The 27,336-nt window shown below is 39.4% G+C and overlaps 1 protein-coding gene across 1 annotated transcript in view; it reads right to left on the bottom strand.

The window, feature by feature from the left end:
- The window catches only part of LOC135469689 (uncharacterized), a 352,608-nt gene that overhangs the window by 239,359 nt on the left and 85,913 nt on the right, over positions 1-27,336 (bottom strand). The gene's annotated exons all lie outside the window — the stretch shown is intronic.

Below are 27,336 nucleotides of genomic sequence, written 5' to 3'. Positions count from 1 at the left end.
TATACCAGTAGGAAGGTAAATTAGGCACAGTCCTCCTCGTGGATGTTGTACCTGACACCTCCAGAAAGGTAAACTAGCCAACGTTCTCCTCGTGGATGTTGTACTTTACACCTGAGGAAAGGTAAATTCGCCACCGTCCTCTTCATGGACGTTGTACCTAATACCTGCAGGAAGGTAAATTGGCCACCGCCCTTCTGATGGATGTTGTACTTTATACCTATAGTAAGGTAAATTAGCCTCCGTCTTCTTTTTAGATGTTGTACCTGATACCTGCAGGAAGGTAAACCGGTCACCGTCCTCCTCGTGGATGTTGGATTTTATACATGTACGAAGGTTAATTAGCCACTGTCCTTCTCGTGGATGTTGTACTTTATAACTATAGGAAGATAAATTTTCCACCGTCCTCCTCGTGGATGTGGTACCTTATACCTATGGGAGGTAAGTTAGCCACGGTCCTCCTCATGGATGTTGTACTTTTTACCAGTAGGAAGGTAAACTAGTCACCGTCCTCCTCGTGGATGTTGTACTTTATACCTATAGGAAGGTAAATCAGCCACCGTCCTCCTCGTGGATGCTGTACTTTATACCTATAGGAAGGTAAATTAGCCACCGTCCTCCTCATGGATGTTGTACTCTATACCTATAGGAAGGTAAACTGGTCACCGTTCTCCTCGTGGATGTTGAACTTTATACATGTTGGAAGATAAATTAGCCCCTGTCCTTCTTGTGGATTTTGTACTTTATTCCTGTAGGAAGGTAAATTTTCCACCTTCCTCCTCGTGGATGTGGTACCTTATACCGGTAGGAAGTTAAATTAGTCACCATCCTCTTCGTGAATGTTGTACCTGACAATTCCAGTAAGGTAAACTAGCGAACGTCCACCCCGTGGATGTTGTACTTTACACCTGCAGAAATGTAATTTAGCCACCGTCCTCCTCGTGGATGTTGTACCTGACACCTGCAGGAAGGTAAACTAGCCACCGTCCTCCTCATGGATGTTGTATCTAATACCTGCAGGAAGGTAAATTAGCCACCGTCCTCCTCGTGGATGTTGTACTTCATACCAGTAGGAAGGTAAACTAGTCACCGTCCTCCTCGTGGATGTTGAACTTTTTACCTATAGAAAGGTAAACTAGTCACCGTCCTCCTCGTGGATGTTGTATTTTATACTCATAGGAAGGTAAATCAGCCACCGTCCTCCTCGTGGATGCTGAACTTTATAGCTATAGGAAGGTTAATTAGCCACTGTCCTCCTCATGGATGTTGAACTCTATAGTTGAACTCTAAACTGGTCACCGTCCTCCTCGTGGATGTTGAATTTTATACATGTACGAAGGTAAATTAGCCACCGTCCTCCTCGTGGATGTTGTACTTTATAACTATAGGAAGATAAATTTTCAACCGTCCTCCTCGTGGATGTGGTACCATATACGTATGGGAAAGCAACTTAACCACCATCTTCCTCATGGATGTTGTGCTTTATGCCAGTAGGAATGTAAATTAGCCACCGTCCTCCTCGTGGATGTTGTACCTTATACCTATGGGAAAGCAAATTAGCCAGCGTCCTCCTCGTGGATGTTGTACCTCATGCCTACATGGAGGTAAGTTAGGCACAGTCCTCCTCGTGGATGTTGTACCTGACACCTCCAGAAAGGTAAACTAGCCAACGTTCTCCTCGTGGATGTTGTACTTTACACCTGAGGAAAGGTAAATTAGCCACCGTCCTCTTCATGGATGTTGTACCTTATACCGGCAGGAAGGTAAATTAGCCCCCGTATTCTCATGGATGTTGTACCTGATACCTGCAGTAAGGTAAAGTAGCCACCGTCCTCCTCGTGGAGGTTCTACCTGATACCTATAGGAAGGTAAACTAGCAACCGTCCTCATCGTGGATGTTGTACTTTATAGCTATAGGAAGGTAAATTAGCCACCGTCCTCCTCGTGGATGTTGTACTTTATACCTATATGAGGGTAAATTAGCCACCGTCCTCCTCGTGGATGTTGTATCTTATACCAGTAGGAAGGTAAATTAGCCACCGTCCTCCTCATAGATGTTATACTTTATACTTATTGGGAGGTGAACTAGGCAAGGTAATCCTCGTGGATCTTTAATATTTTTTTCCAGTTAGTGATGGAGGATTATTAGATTACTAATTAACAATGACACATTAGAGAAGGTTTGCAGGGTTACAGTAATGTCTGTGTTTTCGGATAATAAGGGGTTTAAAGCGTTGAGAATTTATCTGCTCGGCTATAGGCCTATATAAATGTACAGGCCTATAGTCTCGTACCTTGCCCAATTATTTGTAAACGAACAAGTTACATGTTCCGTTCTGCTCATGGATGTCCGTTCTCCTCGTGGACGTTCTGCTCATGGATGTTTGCTGCCCAGTGCTACTCAGCTGACCAGATATCGGTATTGAAAAAAAAAAAAAAAATGAACCATTTGAAAGTTGGGGATAATGAACAGAACTGACAGTGATGGGAAATAAAATTTTAGAACTTCAGTTATACGTGTACATGTACATGTACCGGTATACAGTACGTGGATCTGTAGATCTGTACATAAATAAATAAATAAATAAATAAATAAATAGATAAATAAATAATCTACGCACGTAAACACATAAGCCTAGGCCTATATACGCATCTGCACGAGATGCATTCTGGCGAATATGTTGTTGAATGTTGTGTTGGAATCTCTAATATGACAGAGACAAAGTCATAGACCGAACGTATAGTGTGCAGGCCTACATATAACCCCATTAATAAGTGATCTATTAACAGCATTTAGGCCCTATATAGGCAGGCCTACAGTAATGGAAACACTTTTGAAATATATATTAGTTTTCTTGCACTTGTTGCATTTCTTTATATGTAGGCTACGAGTACTTTAAACGCTGCCTGGCTTTGTAGTCGGGGAAGAGTTTTACGGTTATAGGCCTACTGCTCCATCAGTCTTACAACTTTCTGCAGCATGCCTAAGCGACGTGAGGCAGACGGGGGAAAAAGGAATAATTTGAAAGTAAAAAACAAGTCACTTAGATGTTGTTAGATTTCTAGTACATGTATGGCGTGAATAAAATAAAACAAGTGAGCACACAGGTCCTAGGCCTATACTTTGAAATCAGAATCTGTGGCAGGCTGTGATATCATACCATATCAATACTCCTGTTACATTACCACCTCATATATAGGCCTATTTTTGGCATTATGTCTTAAACTTGTGTGGCCGATACTCCTTTCTGACTTCAAGGTTTAACATCAACAGTGGTTAATGTCTATGTTTGTAGCTACGGGGAAAATTGATATCCTGTACATGTTAATATTCCTTTTAAGACACACAAGTACTGTATATATGTTTCCTATGAACTGCATAAGTTAAAAAAAGCTTAATTCCAAAGAAGTACCACAAAAAATTAGCTTTGCAAAATATGCATGTAATGACAGAGTTAATAGTGAGAGCGTTGCAAACTCTGACCATGCTAACTATGTGGTATAAATCAGACATATACATAAACAAATATAGTATATGGCTAGCTCTACCACATAATTATTTGTTATTTCATTTCATAATCTGTAATGGACGGTATATTGTTAAAAAAATTGGCTTGTTTCAACTTACCTAATGTACATAATCAAGACAGAAAGTAAAACAAGACATAACTTTAAAAGCCTAAACATGAGATACGGTAAGAAAATTTATTCCGTGAACCACATATTTCATCTCTGCCTGAAACATACGTCATTTACTCTTGACTCCGTGCACTTTTTCATGCGAGAAACATGACTTTTGTTGAACTAGGCCTAAATCATATGAAGCTGAAAATTTGTTCAAGCGACGCGTGTATGGCAAACAGCATGATGAGTCGAGCACTTTGTACTAGGATAGGCCTACCTGGACGCGGCACTTCGTCCACGTCTTCAAAATCGGGCTCTTACGGCATGGAGACACAGAGAAAGAAAACGCTGTTCAAAAGATTAATGATGATTGTGTGACAAAAAGGTACTGAAAATCAAAAGCGCTCAGTGCAGATAAATTTTTGATTCTGAAGCGGTCGACACATGCTGCTTTCAAAATGGCAGCTAACATAAAATCCGGAAACTCGGCGACAGTACTGACCGTGTCCCACGGATACGACGGGTACATGAATTTAACTTACATGATATGTATGGGTCAAAACTACCTACGTTCGCTCTTAGTCCATGGGCTGACGGGAATCACCCATAGTGCACCTTTCGGAAGAGTTAACAGGGCAGCAAGGGCTCCTCCTTTTTTCAGCACATGAAAAGATTTACAATTTTCAAAAAAAATGTGGAAGTTGCCTGGCTAGACTGTCTTACACAAATACGAGAAATGTAGGCGCACAATACAAATTGTATTTAAATATATACGAATTGTAATGTATTGTATCCATTGCTTGCAGAAACCATTCAGTGACAGGGTGAGAAAAAAAGCAGGAAATTTTAAAGACCGTCGGAGGATAGGTTGGGGCTGGTTAGCATATAATAGAAGAAGGTTAAAACGTACATGGGGGACTAAACTTTCACATAATAAGTACTGAGAGAGAAAAAAAAAACATTTATATAACCACACAAATATTACGGAAACTCAGTAAATCTCATGTACATAAAAAAACTATGAATAATTAAAACATCCACCTGAAGAACATAACTGGAATAGAAAGCATGTAAAAAACCACAACCCTGTAATACGAACAAAAAGGTTATTAAAAACTATCACGAGTAAGAAAATTTGCTACGACTTGGAACACTTAATCTGTTGTGGTTGTCTTCGGGATGAAGAATCGCATCACTTGTAAACCAACGCATACCTATGTTACGACCCAAACTGTCTGTATTATAAAGAGATGGCTTGTTCGAAATACACGACAGTTTAGACGCACAAAAAAGTAACCAAAACCAGCAGATTTTATTTTACAACAATTTATTAGGCTTAACAAGAACAGATAACAAGACTTTTACAGATACTAAAGTACTTAAGTTTAACAAGAAAGGATAGCGGTATCTATACAAATACTAAAGTACTTACATGTATAATGGTGTCAAGTCCAAACGGACGCATATACTCCACAATGCTTAAAAATTGCACAGAGGCAATATTTATAAGAGGGAAAATCCACAGTATAACTGAGTGTATGACGAAATATACACAAAATTCCACAGACAGGGTCCGTGTACTAATAGGCACTGTGTACACAAGAGCACAAATTAAATATAGAAGTTCAGACTGAACAAGTGCCCGGTGGAGATAGGATATAATAAAGCCAGAGGCTATAAAGACACCAAAATTCAGCACAAATGGCCTTCTAAAGTAACACACAGCGAAGGCATCCAAAACTCTCAATAATTCTCCCCCCCCCCCCCCCCCTTTGACCTGCTTTCATAGGTCTTATATAGACTGGTGGAATTTTCTAGAATAAGAAAACTCCTGAACACTTGTTGTAAACAAACAGGCCCCGAACTGAGCGTATTCTGGAACATTCTAAGGCAGAGGCAGACAGCATGCCCTGAACTCAGCATATGTAAACAGTGGCAAGCTAAATTTAGAAGCTGACGGCAGTTGTTCACATAACACCTAATTTAGGTAGATTTAGGTAGATAAGGCAGAAAATTTACGTATGCTCACAGTACATTACCATGAATCTAAGCGTCAAATCCGACATTCATACACCACTTGAAAGCCATGAAGGGGCTTTCCAAGTCGACAATTGCAAGTCTCATTTCCGAAACAACTTGATAAGACCAGTTTCCAAAGGGATATGAATAATCTTGCGACGTGTTAGATACAAGGTCTTGGGACATTGAGGTTTTGAAGGCTATATCTAAGTTATCAACCAATGTGTTATGTTATACTTATTAAGAATGAAGGCTTTTGGTGCAATATCCTTGACACACTAGATTTGTAATGAAAATATTCAGAAAATTCATAAATGTCCATGTGTTACTGCCAACGCTACATGCAAAACTGTACAGGAAATTGCAGCACCCATTAGAATATCCACGTCTCCAAAGACGTTATAGTGTCCACAGTGGGCGCTGTTCTCTAGGCCACGATTCCCGTCCTATGAGAAATGACGATTCTCCTGTTCCTGTTTTTCGTGCTGACTTTTGCCAGTTTTCACGTAAAAATGTTTCCATTACATTACTTCATTTCCAAAACGCCATCCATAAATATCTAGCCGTTTACCTGCATTCGTCTGCATCTACCCTTTATCCTGCGTTTATTCCACGCTCTATAGCAACACCTCCCATTCTTCATCAAGAATCGCAGCTCTTTGACCTCAGTGATTATAATGTAGACATACGTGTATTCAGCACATGCTAGGGAATGATTACAGCCCAACAGTGGACATTATATTCTAACCCTGTGACCTCATTTAGGGACACATTTACCACTCTTCATAGAGCATCCGATTGCAGGTAGTACGTATTATTAACTAAATATTTGATACATATAATTATGTAAGAGGACTGTCTAAAGGTGCAACTCAGAAAGACTGAAATTGTTCCTTGATTCATCAAGTGATGTAGACAGTAGATGTTGTAATGTTTAAACAAGTGTATCGTAGTGTATTTCACCTAAGGTTTAGCTTTATTAGCTGCATACTTTGTCTAATTTTTATTGATTCATCCATTTTATAGAGCAACTTTATAGTTCAAGTAATTCCTCATCAGAAAAGCTTGAGTGTTGGCATCAAAAGTATCTTTTGAAGGTACATTTGATCAGGTTCCCAACGAATTGGCTGAAATATTGCTGATGTGGCGTTAAACCACAATCATACTTTGTCTTGATTCGACTCGATGAAGAGATAATGAACCAGTCTGTGATACAGGTGAAATCTGTAGTGAAGAGTCTGATCATTACTGCGGACCAGTTACCTGTCAGGTTCGTGGCAAGTGGAACTCCCAAAGCACATTGTTATGTGTACGACGGTCTAGAGAAGTCAAGACTACGTAAGTTTGTCAACTCTCTCACTCCAAGAGCATATAAACAATCGCTTAAACAACCAGGTTGGCATCTACAAAGAAACTCATGTACCAAAACCAAACTCGCCTTATCCAATGCAGTCTAACGGCCGGGTTTTTCCCAATGGTGTTTTGGAACTGAAGTAGCATAGGCCTAGTGGAGACATTTGTACACGTCAACTGGTAGAAATCATCAAGAGAAAAGAGGAACAGGAGAAACGCTACTTCTGATGGGAGCGGATAACGGTTACTAAGCTGTGACCACTATAACGTCTTTAGACACATTTGTGAATATTTGAATGATTGAGGTCATTTCTTGTACAGCTTTGTATGCAAGGTTGGCAGTAATGTATGAACGTTTATGAATTTTCAGAAAGGCGTATGCATATCTCGAAGAAAAATAAAGCTACATCAACAGGAGGGAGGAAACAATTTCCTTGCTCCGCTGTGTGTGATTGATTGACAGATTGGTTTTTAACAATTTTTGTCAGTTATATAGGTTTTTGGGCGAAGGAAAACATACATGTACTGTATTGTAAAATGATAGTCTCCTCCTTTTAAAAGATCTTTTGTACGGGTGTTTCTGTAAACTGATACTCCATCCTTCATAGATTGGCCCCGACAGCACAGTTGGTGGAGCGTCCGCTTCGGGAGCAGTAGATCCAGGATCAATCCTTGGTCGAGTCACACCTAAGGCCTTAAGTTGTAACTTCTTGGCTGGGTGATCAGCATGAAGGGTATAGTGCAACGACTGGTTGACCCGTATCAGTACAATGGCGGGGGTGGGGAGGCTTACTTGCCTTCGGTAAGGCGTCTCAGTTAAGCAGAACTAGATAAAAGGTCGATGGAAATCCGTTCTGCAACAAGGAGGCACATTACATGTACTCTAAGGATTCCTTTGTCGTCATATGACTGAAAAATTGTTAAATACGACGTTAAACCCCAAGCACTCACTCACTCTATCATTCAAAGTTATCACTCTAAAATAACATTTCATACATACACAGTACACACTGGTAATTCTGCTGCCTGCATATTCTACAGCCATGCGTAAATATGTAAGTATGTATGTATGTATGTATGTATGCTTGGGGTTTAACGTCGCACTTAACAATATTTCAAATGACGACGAATAGTCATTAGATGGGTGAACATAAGCTGTGTCTTCTTGTGACAGGGCGAGTCTATGCCGCTAAAGTGCTGTCACCACATAAGTATCAGGCCGAAGACATCAGACATGATACCCAGACATGACGTGTCTCTCCTGTCTTCGGGGCGCACGCTTTAGCGTGGGCCACTGACGCATTATAACATCATAGAGATAATGTGTGCAGTAAAACGATTTGTTATCTCCAGATAGTTGATACTCAACGAGTGCATACCAAAAGTTGAACAAACAAATCGTGACACTGAACGCTTTAACATGCATTATCTATTTAATCATACCTATTGTAGCGGGATTTAAGGAAGTAGGATTTAAGAAATAAATTTAACGTAGGGAAGTTTCATATATTCATGTTTTTAACGAATATTCATGGCAGTTTTGTTAAGATCGTTTTCTGAGGCCATACTAGTTAATTTACAAAGTCAGTATTTGCCAGCATAGCGTTTTATTTATTCTCGTAGGAAGTTTTAAACTTACGTTTATCTGTATCATATCTATTTTCATTCTTGTTTCACACAGAAAATATGACATTTATTGTCCTCATTTCAACCTCGAAAGCACAATTATGTGTTGCCGCCATTTTTGTACATTTATGGTATTAGGGTGTCTATAGAAACCCCACACTTACAGGCTTTTAGAAATCGGACCAGGATGTTCCCACCACAGTTTGAAAAGGAATTTATCACTTAATACCCTTGTGTGGAAATTGGTTATAATTTTTTAATAATAAGGACAAAAATATGGACTTTTCCAACATTGGCGTTTACATTTTGGCTTCAAAGCAAAGCCATTTTAGAGTTCTTGGTTGCGATCGTGATGTCTTCGTGTCATCTGTTTACAATCTGTCAAAATCTGTCCTCTTCTGACCAATCAGAGTCTCCTGATTTGTTCATTGCTCCGCCCACAACATGTGGAAATCTATAAATAAGCTGATTTTTTGGCGTCTGGAGATGGTCTTGAAATCTGCCGAGAGTTGACACCAAATAGCTGGTAAGCATATTCGGTAAGTAGATATTTTATTAAGGAGTGGGAAAATTCTTGTACCGTGAATTGGGAAACAGCCCCAGTATCGGGAATAGTGATTTTTGAGTTTAAGAATTAAGATTTCCAGTTTGAGAATTCAGAGACAGTTGACACCTGGTGGGAACCAGTGCCAGGAAGTCGGGAATACAGTGTCCAAAAATCTGGGAATTTACCCAAAATTCTAGGACTCTTCAGTCTCACGATACCTGAGAATCCAGCTCCAGTCTCAAACAAGTGGAACTTGTCTGAGATATCAAAATTGGACCACAGAGACGATATGCCAGAATAAATCACCTGAACTTTGGCACTATCATTTGAGACGAGTCTTATGATACTTTTCTCAGTCCCAAATTCTGGGACTCTCCAGTCTCGCGAAACCTGAGAATCCAGCTCCAGTGTCATGCAAGTGAAAAGGATCTGAGATATCAAAAGTGGACCACAGAAAGTATATACCAGAATATATCAACTGAACTTCGGTACCATAATTTGACACAAGAGTCTCATGAGACTTTCTGTCTCATATGACACTCAACTGGGGACTCTGTCCCATATGACACTTAGCTGTCCCATATGACGCTTAGCTGTCCCATATGACGCTTAGCTGTCCCATATGACACTTAGCTGTCCCATATGACACTTAGCTGTCCCATATGACGCTCAAGTGTTTGGTACTTGTGTCAACTGCTGGTTCCTCCCTCATCATAATAAATATTCATCATCTGATTCACTGAAAATCTGTTGTTCGGGAACTTTCATTTCGTATAAGAACTTCGAATCTCATGTACAAGTCATACTGGATAACAGCCCGAGTTCAGGAAATGTTATGAAATCTGATCCAAATAGTTGCGGCGTCTCCGAGTTCAGGGGAGAGAATCCTGATTGGTTTATTCATTTAACAAGCTTTGCTTGCCACATTAAATATCAAACAGGATTAAAGTGATTGAAAGGTGTCGCACTCATAGGTACCTGAATACTTGAGGAGAAGACACCATAAGAAACGAAAGCACATGAGACAAATACAATAACTGAACCGCCACACTATTAAAAACCTTAAGGCAAGGCTTAATCTTGAATAGTTCATTTAATGTAACCAGAGAGTTGTAGTATTTTTTTTCCGTGATGTATCAAATTCATTGTTGACCAGGAAGCGGTTACTTTACAAGCAACAGTTTCTTTTTCGCATGCACGCGTTTATGTTTACCGGTGGTGAATACGTTTATAAATCGCCCCCCATATAGGGCTATCCGCATGTCTAAGTGAGACATTTCCAGACGGTATGTATACAAGTAGGCAAGATCAAATGATCACATGTAAGATTGCGTTCTGTGATGCAGAGAAATACCAAAACAATAAAAAGATTGTTTAACAAAATGAACTTGCTGTTGTATTTACAGTATCTTCAGCTGAGTGGGTAATTTTCACATCTCACATGTTCACATGTTGGCAAGTGGAAATAGAACTTCTGTACTTCTTTGACTCCTCTACACTGATAACAGATGGGTGATTTCGACTTTTGTCTACTGTTTCTGGTAAGCTAACATTAGCTTACTTACAGATGGATGATTCAGACTTGTGCCTACTTATGGCCAGAATATTTGAGGTGCCTGAAAATGTGCCCAAAGAGGAGATCATCGTGGACGTTGTTACAAGCTGAACACAGAAAATTTTAAAATAGAATAACAAAAATCATAGTGACATACTGGTATAATTAAGAACAACTGCATTTACAAATACCACTTGGTCGTTGATTTTAATTCGGGCCGATTTTCAGCTAATCGCTGCCTATATTGCTTAGTGCCGCAAAATTTACGCCGTGTCCTTGACGTTAATTACGTACGTTTGCTTTTTTTAAAGTTTTAAACACAGAAAAGTTTAAAATAGTATAACAGAAATCATAGTGACATACTGGTATAATTAAGAACAACTGTATTTCCCGGCTACGACTCCAAATACCACTTGGTCTTTCATTTTAATTCGGACTGATTTTCAGCTAATCGCTGCCTATATTGCTTAGAGCCGCAAAATTTACACCGTGTCCTTGACGTTAATTACGTACTTTTTCGTTTTTAAATATTTTTTTTGGGAAACAGGATAGAAATTGTCAAAGAATTTACCTGTGGAAATGTGTCCTTGTCCAGAAGACGTAGGCCTATATCTCTCCCCAATCAACATCTGTAAAACATAATATCAATTTATCAAGCAACTTAAGATTCAAGTCATAAATTGCAAGTCCGTAAGTGGGGAGGTCTGACAGCAACCTGCGGATGGTCGTAGGTTACCCCGGGGCTCTGCCCGGTTCCACCTATCATAATGCTGGCCGCCGTCGTATAAGTTAAATATTCTTGAGTACGGCGTAAAACACCAATCAAATAAATAAATAACTAAAATAAATTCCAATTTCTTGATAAGCCAAACTAGGAAAAAGAAAGGGCTAAAATTGTGGGAAGTATATTGCTCTGCTGTAAGGAATCTGTGTACAAAGTCTAAGCTTTCTAGAGTGAAACATTTTAGTTGTTGCTGTATTTGAATTTTAGACTTAAGCCTTAAGACTTTTGATAAATACAAGCCCAGGCCTTGTATTGGAGGTCCGCGGGCATATCAGGAGATAAGGCATCACTGATGTCCAATTTCTTGAGGCCATCTAAGCTTATCACAGAATAATGGTAAATGGCGGCGTTACCCGCTCGTTTCAACTTCACAAACAGAACTTTGTACACTTACGCACTGTGATTAAATGTCACTCTTATGTACTTCATGGACATCAGTTGTGCAGCATCGGTGACAAATTTTGACAGGTGTTGATTCAGCTCGTCAGGCGAGAGATCGACGACAGCACAGGCGCTGTCTCGATCCCTTCTCAACAACCTCTTTTAAATAGTCGTAGAAATATCTTAATGAGTATTCTGTAAACTGCTTGGTATTCTTTCTGCCCATTGGTCCAGAATTGTCTCTAAATCCTTTTCGGTTGGCACTTTAAATCCTTTTGGATCAGCTGTGTGACACTCAACCGAGGCTGACATCGGCCATTCACTTTTATCCTGCGAAGCAGACGACCGTTCAGAATAAGGCACGTGCAATGCAAAACGTGCAATGTTTGCCCGATATCGTTGAAATAGCGAAAGTACACACGCGATAGTGTTTAGACCAATCAAAGGAGCCAATCTGTGAGTGAGGTATAATAAGACATGATGATACATTTGTTCCAGTTTATCAGTCTACAATAGCATGTAGGTGTCTGTAAATCTGATACACAATCGTTTTAAGTTTCATGGAACATGTACATGTGGGTTTTTATCTCCACCTTTTACCATGAGAATGTCTTTTTTCCGTATTTTGACAACTAGAAAATGACAAACTATTTTGGAATACACTGCGTGTGCTCGTATTCTTAAGACCCCTTTTAAACTAAATTCATTTCCTATTCATGCAACCGGCCTCGATACCACAGGTGGTAGAGCGTATATATAAGAGGTTAAGAGGTTAACATGTTATCCTTAAAGTAATTTAAAAAACTTGAAATTGAATACCTGTGCGTATGGTTATATGTCTGTTTGAAATTGCCTGTACTTGTACATGTGGGTAAAACAGAAATGGTCCCAGACAAAAGTACCATTGTTATGTAAGGCAAGTGAGCAGTGTCAGTTTAAAAAAATGTACACGTGCGTTAATTGAGTAGATTGCTCTTGTTATCCAGCCAAACTACGTGCATTGTGTAAAAGGGGAACTGGAGGGGTCACTACAGTTCACTTTCCGCGAGCTTATTATTAAGGATGCATGAAAACGCAGTGTGATCACTGCTTCAGTGCGCATATATGTAGGTCGCGGTTCATCAGACAAAAATAAATATCGTTAATACGTATAGCAATCTATAGCCCAAACGGCTGCCGGCGTAATGCGGATCAGAACGAGCGACAGTTTCTGGTCGTTTTTGGTTTAATTAAAGGTAAAAGTCATCATTGTTTATGTGATCTTGTTAGGATTTAGCTGCCATGTAGTAAAGTGAGGTATTGCGGAATAAAAAGCCAAATTATAGAATGATTAACATTAAAATTCACAGCGTATGATTAAGTTTAATGTTAATACAATTCGCGAATGTATAGGTTTTTCACAGTATCTTATTTTGATTATATATTTACGAGTCTATTAGATTTTCAAGATGTTAGTGGGATGTATTAATAAGAACTGTGACACCTACAGTTTTTGCTATTATCCCAGACTGTTTCCTGTTGATCTACATGTATAACGCCGTCGTGGAGCGTAAGAGTGTGACGATCACACGATGTAATAAGGAAAAGAGATCATTGTCGTTTATTTTAATTTAACATAACTGTTCTCAGGCTCTTATGTAAGGTGTTTGTTTATCTGCATAGTGAGTAAGGAGTGTCTTGGAGATAACTGGCAACATTTTAGTTCTAAACTGTTTCAGTGTCATTTAGATGTTGGAAGTTGATATATATCATGTGCAGAGAGGAGATTTCTATGGAAGCAAAAGATCTGTTTATTCGATGTAAATGTACTTCTTACTGCATGAATAGCATTTTAAACTTAATCACAGATCATCCATAATCATCTCTTCACCACTCGACGCAGTACTTCTGGCTTGCTGCTATTCATGAAAGCCTTGATGAAGACACGAGAGAAGTAGATGAGGGAACAGGTAATTGATAAATGATTTTACTGACCTCATCAAGTACACTTAGTATTTAGTGTCGTAGAACTGGGCCCAGTTTCACAAAGCCGCGTCCGACACATTTTTTTTATCGTACACTTGTCTTACAATATTTTGTACGTCACTATTACCATTTTCCTATATGTGCGATTAATCGTACATGTAGGATATCTTTGGGAAAGTAGGCCCTATTGCTCGATGTCTAAAGCGACATTTGGAGGATAAATGCGGAACGTTTTTCTCACTCTCAGTTTAGTTGAAATATTCATGAAACATAGGGCATGTAAGCTTAAGAACTTTATGAACATCAATGCAAAACATGGCAGTAGCATCTTTTATCAGACTTGATCAAGTGAAACTGATTTGGGAGTTTTACGTCTGCTTCAGCTCCGCCAATAGCATTGTTGTTTCCCGGGCTTCCTAACTGTGCTTTATAACTGTGTAAGGCAGAAAAGCAACTTTAAAAGTTGCTGACATACAGTGTAATGCACAGTGACGTCGTCCTGAACGATCGAAGACTGCTCATGTGAAGGTCAGGTGATCTGTGCGACATGTCAGGTATGTTCAAATTCTCTAAAGCTTTATACTACTGTCTGTGTATCAAATGTGCTCCACGCTGCGATATTTTCATTTATTTATTTATTTGATTGGTATTTTACGCCGCACTCAAGAATATTTCACTTATACGAGGGCGGCTAGCATTATGGTAGGTGGAAACCGGGTAGAGAGCGGGGGAAACCCACGACCCTCCGCAGGTTGCTGACAGACCTTCCCACGTACGGCCGGAGAGGAAGCCAGCATGAGCTGGACAGCGACAGCATTAGTGAGAGACACCTGGGTCATTACGCTGTGCTAGCGCGCTAACAAACTGAGCCACGGAGGCCACCGCTGCGATATACTGGCGAATATCCAGTTAGTGGAACCTGGCAAATAGATAAGTTTTTTCTTGAATCCATGCTCTCGTTTCCAGCGTAGACAGCCTATGTGGCTTGGAAACTGGTGATGATAAGAATATAAATAGAAATGCAAGCTCCTGTAGTAGATACAATCTACACAGTCTGACTGGAAGAAAAATCGTCATTTATTCTACAGACTTTTTCTTCCAGTGAGACCGTGTAGAGCATATCTACTACAGGAACTTGCAATCCGGCTGGTACAGTAAAGTAAGTAGGGTTGAAGTTAAATGCCCCATTTTGTGCTACCCGCTTTCTATCAAATATTTCTCCACGGCTTTAAGTTTGGCGCTCTGGCGTTGGTGTGAGGCCATCCATGGCCGGAGAGGAAGCCAGCATGAGCTGGACTTGAACTCACAGCGATTGCATTGGTGAGAGGCTCCTGGGTCATTACGCCGCGATAGCGCGCTAACCAAATGAGCCACGGAGGCCCCCGATGTCAGAGAATAAACAGAATAAGAAGATACACTTATTGAAAACGGAGTGAATAAAGACATTTACAGCATAATTCATTTAACACTTGTTTCTGCAGGCATTAATTTGCAGTTCAGCGGAAAGGCTAATGTGTTCTGGACAGAACAAAAAACAATGGCCTCAGAGAGTGTTACCTATACTATTACATACAAATACTCCGCCGACGAGAGCTACTTCGATAGTGTCAAATGTTAGTGCCGCAAAACCTCAGACTATACCGTTTTAGCTAGGGGCCCATGGACCTGCTATTCAAAAGTGTACTCAACACTGCAGCCAAAGCAGTTGTCAAAAGTCAGAGTTTGACAACTGCAGTTTTAGCCCATATTTAATGTATTGTAAGACAATTATTTTCTATGGGTGTAATGAGCGAACACTAAAAAATGTTGCACTCACCACAATCAGCATTAACACAATATGCTTAAAGGTAAAATTTGTATTTTTTGTTTTTGATTTATTTATTTGATTGGTCTTTTACCCCGTACTAAAGAATATTGCGCTTATACGACGTCGTCCATACAACATTATGGTGGAAGGAAACCGGGCAGAGCTCGGGAAAACCCACGACCATCCGCAGGTTGCTGCAAGACCTTCACACGTACATTAAGTCTATTAACAGAAGAGACAAATTGTTCAGGATACAACAGCAAAAGCATATACAATTATCATTCCGCCGCACTTGGCCTCTTTCTACTTTTGTGTATAAATAGTTGCACGTAGAGAAATTGGTGCTCTCATAATATTAATAAACTTAAATATAACAGAAACTCTGTGGTCCGAGTGATGCCAGAATATGTGGGCCTATTCTGATATTGCAGCAGATTATTCTGTTAATCATAGCACACATGTATATTCTATTATTTCAAAATAAAGATTGCATTATACGAACAAGATATTATGTTGGATACGACACAATATTATGCTATGATATTAGAATACCCCCTAGCATCACAAAGACAACAAACTTTCTGTTGACAGATTAAATTAACAGAATATTTTTTGGAACATTTGTGAGAAGAACAGGTGTGTGCGCAAGTCATTCGGAGGAAAGTCAATTCCATGGCGTCATGTTGTTGAATTCAGTACTTTTGAACGATTGCGGCACCTGGCTGTCCACTGGACATCATGTGGGTACGCGAAACATGAGATTGTACGAGAGTAGGCAAAGGTTGGTGTACTCTGGTCATGCATAATGAATATTGGTTGCAGTAACCTGGTGGCCAACTTGTGCTAGTTCAAGTGCCTCTACTACCGTTGCAAAGACTAAACAAATTTCTAACAGGACGAAGTGTTTTGGAATTTCTTTGGCAAGCTTCATAACTCATATTCCTTATCCTTTGTACGAGTCGTTCCGCTGTAGAAGATCTCAGGATTACTGAAATATGTATGGAAACCCATTGCCGTTTTCGCTCAGTCGGGCTGCTTGGGTAGTAACATCTGGGTCGTTTGTCGCTCCCCAGTCCTTCATTTGCATAATTTCAGTATATATAATAAAACACAGTTTAGACCGTTTAGGTGGCCTAATGGGGCAACATGTACGACAGTTTAACGTTAACAGTTGTAGCAACGAATTGTGGCCAATTCTACATTTTAGGTTTAAGTGTCACTTTGTCTCGGTGACGAACACGCCTATGTGACATTCGAACTTAAAATGCCAATTGGCGGTCAGTCAGCTGCGCATTGTAGCAATTGGAATTACCGTACATCCGTGTACTTATTATTCCTGTTTGTATGTACCACACGGTGTTTTAATGGCGGGTCACATTTTCTGGGAATAGGTGCTTTATTGTTCACAACATAACCGGTTAATATACTCCATGCCAGCATTTGGCACTCGGCCGTTTTAGGTTTACATGATGCAAGTTGTGTTGTTTGGCGGATGGAAGTGTGTCTGTATACTCTCAGGTCATGCGCTTACCGTTGATGGCAAGACGATATCGTAAGTTAAAATGTTATGAGTTGTCGTGTTGTCAGACTGTACCAGGGCGACATTTAAAGGTATGACAGTCTAAAGGAGTTGTCCATTTCACTTATACGACATCCGTCATTGTTACAATTGCTTTCACAACCAAATTTTGCCACTTGACTGACTATTCTCGTGATATGAGGCTGCGGCCAAACAAGGAATAACTGAATCCAAACTTGTGGCCTCATGCTCTGATCTGCTTGCATTCGTATTGGTGATATGAGGCTGCGGCCAAACAAGGAACAACTGAATCCAAACTTGTGGCCTCATGCTCTGATCTGCATGCATTCGTATTGGTGATATGAGGCTGCGGCCAAACAAGGAACAACTGAATCCAAACTTGTGGCCTCATGCTCTGATCTGCATGCATTCGTATTGGTGATATGAGGCTGCGGCCAAACAAGGAATAACTGAATCCAAACTTGTGGCCTCATGCATTTGTATTTAATTTTGAGGATATGCTGTTTCCTCTTATTGTGCTCTAGGTTTTCTCATTCGTCCTAATTTGGCACACGCAACATGGGAATCGAAGAAGCAAAGTAGAACTATATGGCTGTGAAAAGAGTTTACAACAGTGTTTGCAACATGATATTCCAGTACATCGTGAAACTGTTTTATTTATGAATTTATTTGATCGGTGCTGTAGGAAAAATATTGATCATGATACCCACAAGGAGAGACAGAATCAGAATACAGCTCTGGGTCGTTAGATCGTGGCTTAAAGTCAGGAAGTTTGTTCGCTATCTGCTGAAGGTCGGTGGTTTTATTATGCGGTCGCTCCAGTTTTTTTTCCACCTGTACAGCTAACCACCATGGTAAAAATGAAAAATTCTTTAGCAAGGCATTATTTCTTCTCTTTTCTTCATTCTTTTCCTCATTGGATGGTTCTCCAAAGCGTGTCTTTCCACGCAACTGGAAAGACCATCGGTATCAATAAAGTGGTGGCCCGTCTGAAACACCCCAAGATCGCTCCAGGAGGCTCAGCTGTGTGGGCCGGGGACAGGCCCCGCATACCACCCCTCTCTTCATCCAGGCTGAACGGCTATAGCATATAGCAATATGCTATTTTCAGTAGAAAATTAAAGGATTTGATGGCTTAAATTTGTCTACAAAATTAGGTCCTACAGCTGTGTTTATGAATTTGTTCATTGATTTAACAGGCAATCTGGAGATTTTGTTTTCTGTCTTCCTTGAAACAATCTGAAATAGTAGGCTGCAAAAGCAGCACTTTTTTCTACCCCTGGTCTAACAACTCCCCGGTCCAGACGCTTGGCCCGATTGATGCAGGGTCAAGTACGCATCACCGTCATTGCGTCCGAAGTAGCTTTCTGATTAGCTATTGGTGGATCTCTCTTCAGATCAGCTATTTAAGACCAGGGCTTTAGGAATCCATCACTGACATATGGCCGTACAGCGTACAACTATCACATGTGATCTAACGTAATTACATCTGTCCTTAACACTAAAGTAAATCTGCCGTGCATTAACAAAGTAAGAAAGGCAGAATTTTATTTTCTTCATCTCGCTTTCGCAGTGACTGAATCCCTTCTGGCTTTGTGAAGGATACGTGAGGCCAACATGAGCTTGATGAGCAACATAACTACGACAAACCCACGAAATGTAAATGAGGCAGGTTTTCCTTCTTCAGGTAGGAAATAATTTAAAAAATGAGGGCTCTTTCGAATTCAGTTGGCCAATACTACAATGTTATTCAAACTATTCACCTGTTTGAGTTAAAGAAAATTAAGTTTGACGAATCTTACTTTATCAATTCAAGATATACTTATTTTTGTTTTAAGTACAAATATTAAGTTTTATGTTCATCAATAGGTCTCGGCGTGGAACCAAAAAGGACCTATTCCATCATGTAACCTTATCGTTATTTGGAAGTATTTAATATGATGGAGGATAATGTGACCGTATATGCACAATCAGTTTTGGAGCTCAAGCCAATTGACATAGTTTGACATTTTTATGTTTGTTTCTTTACCAATATTCAGTTAGAATATAAGAGTGTATTTACATATTAAAGTACAATAAGGAATACTGCAAGAACATAAATCTATAAAGTTACACACAAATAAGTGAATGACCACGAGACCGGAATAAAGTCCCGGTGACCTACGCATAACAAACACTTGTGTAGTATGAACACAAACCACTGTTCTTCCCAACAAGTCTTGTGTCATATTTGAACAACCCTATCACGTGTTGAATAGCTCAGGGCCTTGTTTGTGCTTTATTATTTTGTACTTCACTTCTATTTAACATGTTTGTTTTGTTTCTTCGTTGAATGAAAAAGCACAAGATGTTGCGTTAGATTTCAACACAAGTGTTTTTTGCTTGTATACATGCATGTATATGTACATCTATGCTGATAGATATATATATATATATATTCATATATCTTCTTTATAAACACATTGAAGTCTAATGTTCTGATACAGAGAGCAAGTAAAAGAAAAAATTACGGACACCTTCTCAAATTTCAACATCGTTGTAATCCAAATTCACTTTCGATATTTCGTTCTTATCAGCATAGATGTACATATACATGCATGTATATGTACAAGAATGGCTGATTGTGATATTAACTACGTATTAGTTGGTTACTAAAAGCCTCTGTTTTCCTTGTTATCCATTGAGTTGTCCTTCAGTTTTTTCCTAAATAAGGAAAAGAATGTAATGGTTTCAACATATGGTATAAAACAGCCCGCCAGGTATTACATGTACTTTATATATTTTGTAATTGTCTAGCGAATTTATGCTTCCTGGATGCCAGGTTTAGTTATTGTATTATTTGCTTGTCAATATATTCTGGTGAATAAATCAAATCAGATCATTTGGGGAGTTTGTTCTATTCGCGATGGCCTGTGAATTAATTTAATGAAGAGATAGGTTATATGTAGTTATTGTAAAACTTCTCTTGAGATTCGTGTGGAATTCAACCGCCCTTTTCATTTCGTAGCTGCAATAGATTTAAAACATATTATGTTCTGGCCATGATCGCTTTTTACGACTGATTTATCCTTCTTATGTTTTTCCTAGTTCGGACCAGCCTTTCACCTTGAAATTCCTCTGAAATTGAGCGTCAGCTCCTGCCCCGCCTATTTATACCGTGCCACCTGTCAAATCCATTAGGCATTAGGAATAGCCCGGACACAACTATGGCCGTATGAGACTTTCTTTTATTCATCGCATGGTTGGTGATAACATAGTTTCTGGCAAAAAGAGCGATATCTTGGGATTACCAAACGTTTGTGCCAAGGATTGACATGAAAACTTGTTAGCGGACCTTCCAAGGTACGACTGGACAGGAAGCTGGACTTCAGAGCGAATTCACAGCCACCATTGGTCAACACCAGTTTGTAAACAGCGGATTTAAAGAGCAGTTGGCACATGTCAGTTCAGCGCCAAACCAAATAAAACACGTTTAAATTGAAAATCTTGGGTGTTTTCTGTAGTTTGGTGCACTGGTCAGGATACCTAAGGCCCCATGAGATTTACTTTTTTATTATTGATATCAACGCCGTGTTTGAAGATTTTTCACTCACATGACCGCGGTTAGGTTTAGGGAAAGCGGAAACCTTAGTGTCGGGAGTAAACTACCCAGCTGTGCCTGACTGACAAACAGCGAGAGCTGAATTCGAACACACCACCTCAGAGGTCAAGGGGCCTGGCTGATAGTTGCAGCGAGTCAGTGGATTGAAGCAATACGATAAATACACCGGAAATAAGACTGCCTGGTAAAATGACCCCAAAACACATGATCCGGCTGACTATGGGGACATCGTCTGGAATCTGTCATACACTCCCAACTGTACCTGTTACGACAACCAAACCCCTACATGTGTTGTATTTGAATTAAAATGTGAAGTTGCCGATAGCTACATATGAAACCGAAAGTTGTTTGATGAAAGCTACAATGTGCAGACCTGTTTTACTATACAAACACGACGAAGTGTCCGAAAGTTGCTAGGGGAAATTTACACAGCTGCCCTGAAGTATATACAGTTGCACTGAAGTTAAGCATACTCCACACAGCGTATGCTCCGTTCTGGACGAACCCTAAAGTTTCATCACTGCGACAACTAGACATGTTTGAGCTTGGTAACCTTTACAAAAAGGGTGAAAGGAAACGTGTATGCATCAAGTATCGCGAGAAACAAAGGTTGAGAAACAGCTTTTACTGACCGTGATCCCCGAGGATTTGTTCAATGTTTCGCTGCAAGAAAACAAGCTGATTTGGCTTTGGTGAGATAAGATGTTGACTCTCGCAAACCTGATCTGTTTAAAGGACTTCATTTTATGGTAGCTGCTAACATCGACGTTATGTCGACAGATCCGATTAAGCAAGATTAAAAGTTATATTCAATGTAATAACTAGCATAAAGTCACGCTGTAAAAGGTTTCCTTAGTTTTCAAAAGCCCCACCCTATCTGACCTAAATCTGCGTGAACTTCCGAGACTCCTAAAATACAGATTCGGCTGACAGCAGCGCATTCGCTTTGAGCAGAACGACCGTCCACGATGATGATCTATGTTTCTGTGCAGGTCTACACAAACAACGTCTTCATGTCCAAAAGTCAGACAAGGAATGAAATTATGAGTTTTGCTGTGTTTCATATTATACACTGGTTACACTTTTGTGTTCCTCGTCATGTAAACGGGCCAATTACACTTTTGCGTCCCTCGTCATGTAAACGGACTGGTTACACTTTTCTGTTCCTCGTCATGTAAACGGGCCAGTTACACTTTTGTGTTCGTCGTCATGTAAACGGACTGGATACACTTTTCTGTTCCTTGTCATGTAAACCGGCTAGTTACACTTTTGTGTTCCCCTCCCTGCAAACGGGCTGGTTACACTTTTCTGTTCTTTGTCATGTAAATGGGCTGGTTACATTTCTCTGTTGCTCTCCGACCAAACATTCTGGTTACGCTTTTCTGTTCCTCTCCCTATAAACGGACTGGTTACACTTTTCTGTTCCTCGCCTTAACACTTTATCAGTCATATGACGACGAGGTGTAATTAGGTGTGTGTAAATACCGTGCATTCCTGTGGCCAGGTGATTTAGCAGATGCAATGATTTTGTGACAGCCATAACCAGGTACCCCGAGTCTCTCAAATCCCTTGCTGAAATATGTTAAGTTCACATTTGTTTCCCATGACAAATTCTCCTGTGTGTATAATCAAGGCAGTTTGAAGTTTGTTTTATAGGACAGTACACTGTAAAAAACTTGTAAGAGGTAAAATATAACCATTGTAATGTTACGCTTGTCTCTGTGTAATGGCTTATGATCAAGTATATAGGCCCTACGCGTACAGAACATTTTAATTGTATATCATACATTGTTTGTTTTGTTTACGAATAAATAAGCATTTTTTATTTAGGATTAGTTATTAGAACATTAAGTTTTCCATATTTTCAAATTTGTAAATTGCTGTTTGGTGTTGAAACAAATTTATTTATTTTATTGTTTATTGTTGTTTATTTGATTGGTGTTTTACGCCGTACTCAAGAATATTTCATTTATACGACGGCGACCAGAGTTAAGGTGGGAGGAAACAGGGTAGAACCAATGGGAACCAGAACCAGAACCAGGAGAAATTTGGCAAGTTAAACCAAATTTAACGAATTCGAATTTGATAATTTTCATAATGGTGATATGAGAACTGAATTTTCTTAATATTGTTGGTTTGAAAAATGGGGAGATATAAAATATATTGCTTTCCTCAACACCAACTTTTGAAAAGTGCAGGGGCACCGCGAATCTATTCTTAGCTTCCCACGTCAATGTAACATTAGGCAGTGAGGGAGGCTATGTTGAATGTTTCCATTTTGTAATGTTTGCTAATTGTGTGTGATAGACTCACATGTATATCCACGAAGTTATAAAGGCGACGAAGCGTTTCGGCGTTGAGGCATTAAAAAATGAAGAAAAAACGAATGAACGAGGCGTATGAATTGTATGTTCATTTATCAAGGTTGAAACGGGGAACGCTGAGCAGGGCTTCTGAATGCTGCGTTTGTGGTTTAGCAGATAGACGTGTATGAAGTGGGGAACGCCGAGCGGGGCTTCTGAATGCTGTGTTTGTGGTATAGCAGATAGACGTGTATGAAGCGGGGAACGCCGAGCAGGGCTGAATGCTGTGTTTGTGGTATAGCTGATAGACGTGTATGAAGCGGGGAACGCCGAGCAGGGCTTCTGGATGCTGTGTTTGTGGTTTAGCAGACGTGTATGAAGCGGGGAACGCCAAACAAGGCTTCAGAATGCTATGTTTGTGGTTTAGCTTTTGATCTATCTTACTTTTTGATGAAATATGTGACCTAGCTTTTTTTTTATTTATTGACTGATTGATTGATTTATTTATTTGAGCGTTGGTTAGCGTCATACTCAAGAATTTTTCACTGATACGTTGCAGGTCGGTTTAATGGGTGGAGACATTTGGAGAGGACTCAATAAACCGCCGACTTTTGGCAAGTTACTAATTCCCCAGAAGCGAACGGTAACAAAAAAACAATATAGTTTTCTCTGGTTTGAAGCATATGACATCATAAATCAGAATTATTCTCAACATATGAAATTCAAGTAAAAGTAATCCTTTTTGTTCTTCACGAATCAGAGGCTGTTTAAGGCTGTTTAAATAGAACATGGAAGTTTGTCCATAATTATTTTTATTTAGCAAATTGCTACTTGACTCATGCTCAACAATTCTTCGATTGGCTGTTTTGTGGATAGAGGGAATCGTAAATCGTTAATGACGATCTTCCCCACGTCTGACGTAGAGATATGCAAAACATAATACATGGTTAAAGAAAAGTGTTCAACAAACTTAACTGTTAGACTGTATTGACTCCCATGCACACACCACAAACAGTAAGAGCGGGCGAATCCTCAAATTCCCTGTCCAAGGCAGCAATGAAGTCGCAGTTAACAAAGTTATAGGTCGCCTGTGTCTAGGCAGGCGTCGTAACTTGCCATCTACTGTCTTTGGCAGGCAGGTAGTCTGTGAAACAGCTATCTTCCTTTACAGTTATCGAGAACAGTTAAAAAAACTGCAAAAACCACCAGTCGTTTCCGAAAACTTTTCGTGTCGTAATTCAAAAAAACATAAATTGTTCCCCTAATCCCAGTGCTTTATCCTCTCTTAGATCAGGTGCATTTCTTTTGCTCGCAGAGACCACCAAAAAAATATGCTGTCAGTGTAATTTAGAAGTTAGTGAGGAAAACACACTAACAAGATGTTCCTGATGGATGTACAATTGTTAGGTTTAATCACACGTCCCTTGAATATAGATACTAACGTTATCAAGTGCTTGCTAGCTTCCTCTCCATACGTGGGACGGTCTGCCAGTAACCTGCGAATGGTCGTGAGCTTCACCCGGGTTCTGCCCTTTTACCTCCCACCATAATGCTGGCCTCCTTCGTATAAGTGACATATTCCCGAGTACGGTGTAAAACACCAATAAAATAAATAAATAAATTTTTATGAAGTCATAACTTTTCATCATTTGTCGTTTGAATAAACCCAGAAGCTGTACATCCATAAGGAACATCTTGTTGCACAAAATAATTCGCTGATTTCATCCAGTATGGCTAAAACTGATAGCAGGATTTCTTGTGATGTAAACAATTAAATAAATTTGTAGGATATTTGCACTTTTTGAGCACAAGGTTGCCTATGGTTTATTAACATTTCTGCTTCTTTGCATCGCATTTTTGATATTGTATACCCTTGTCTGTGCCTGGTTCTAACAGGCAAAGAGCGCCACAGATATTTTAGAATTTGAATTTTACAGTCAACAGTCAATGTGGTATTCTGGTTTTGGCCCAACTCAGTCCACTCTGATTTACATGTGCACACACGCTGTAAGATACGAAGTGGCCTCCAAATTTACAGAACTTTAATCCAACGCATTCAATACACTCGATCCCCTTTTCTTGAGTGATTAAATGTGTAAGCATAACACAAATCAAGGAAATACACATGTAATGTCGTATACACATCACTTATGACTTCTGGCCATAAGGCCCTGAAAAAAGTGTAAACTACACGATCGATTTAAATGTTTTTTTTATTACTTAACAATAAAAAATTATGACAATTAACAAAAAGAGTTCACCCGGGCTTATTTCACTTCCTTGTTACACATAAGTAGTAAAGTGCAGAGACACATTATCATGAATGTAAAAAGCATTTGTTGAAACCACAACCCCTGAAAACTGTCGCTGAACAGGTTCTTTGAACAAAGCGCCACGACTGCATACACGGTATTTAATCAGGTCCACAAAAACAACTTCAGTGTGATTGAAAATATTATTAGCCGAGATATAGCCGTTTTCGACAGAGACCAGCATTTCTTTGTCTGTGGCACTAACACACGTGAGACGACGTTAAATCACTGTAACCATCGATAGTCACACACGCTGCGTTATTCACAACTCCTTGCATTCATTGCGGGTCTTTGCTACACATGAGATTTTTATTGTTTTAATGTTATTGTGTGTTAAATGTGATAACACCAATGCATTTTGAGTAATTCTGGATCAGTGACGTCTGATAAATTGCAATTAACATCACTGCATTTTTTAACCTAATTCTGCTTAAGCCATGGTGCTACAGGTTTATGATTTTCTACCATTGAAGCATTTTTGGGAACAGTTAGAATAAAACCCTAACTGAGGTAAATTGACAAGAGGCCATATTTCATCGGTCACGTGTCACCATTTGAAAACTACCACGCTGTCGTCACTGATCTGTTTTCTCTCTCCATACTGTACGTCTTCATTACATTTACATGGGCTTGAGCATTGTTTCATGTCGAAAATATAAGAAAAATACACATAAAAACTACAACTGGGCTATCACATAAGTCTCTAATGTTGAAGAATATGCAAAAGTCTCCTAACATGTCGCTGGAAATAGCTGTCTAGCTTATTGGGCATCTGATTTAGCTGCATACAAAACAAGCATACTGGAGGTATTGGGAAAAGTATATATGTCCCTTACCGGTTTGACCATCCACATAATTGCATTGTTAATGTAAACAAATAACCCATCATTCAAACTTGATCTGTAACTTGTCACGGTAAAGTTTCAATTCAACGCAACCATTTTGAAAAAGAAAACTTTAAAATATCCAAAAATAGGACACAAAGGGCCATAATTTTGATGAAAATGAACGAAGCAGCTCACACATCGAATACGAAGTATCACCCGTACGTCATCAGAGAGGAGTCATGTACCAAGCTACTGAGCAATTTAATTCGATGAACCATTTTGAAGAAATAGCCCTGAAAAGGCCACATTTGGACAAAACAGTCATAATTTTGTCCAGGCTGGACAAGGGATCGAAACTCGAACTTGATCTGTAATGTATTATTGTGAAGACATGTACCAATTTCCAATTCTGAACCGTTTTGAAAAGAAAATCCGTAACATGATATGAATGACGTTTACATAGAGTCTTTCTGTTCGACGTTAAACTCCAAGCATACATACATACATACATACATACATACATACATACATACACACATGTATACATGCACACAAACACATGCATACATACACACATGCATACACACATACACACACACACACATGCATACACACACACACACAAATACACACATACATGCACACATACATACATACATACATACATACATACATACATACATACATACATACATACATACATACATGCACACATACATACACACATGCACACATACACACATACATACACACATACATACATACATACATGCATACATACACATATACATACATACACATATACATACACACATACATACACACATACATACACACATACATACATACATGCACACATGAACACATACTTATATACATACATGCACATATACATACATACATACATACACACACATACATACACACATACACACATACATACACACATACATACACACATACACACATACATACACACATACATACATACATACATACACGCACACATACATACATACATGCACACATACATACATACATACATACACACACATACATACACACATACACACATACATACATACATACATACAT

The sequence above is a fragment of the Liolophura sinensis genome, chromosome 7, assembly GCF_032854445.1.
Source record: "Liolophura sinensis isolate JHLJ2023 chromosome 7, CUHK_Ljap_v2, whole genome shotgun sequence".
Taxonomy (NCBI): Eukaryota; Metazoa; Mollusca; class Polyplacophora; order Chitonida; family Chitonidae; genus Liolophura; species Liolophura sinensis.
Note: the sequence above shows the minus strand (reverse complement) of the source record. Positions and strands in the feature narration are given on the sequence as shown.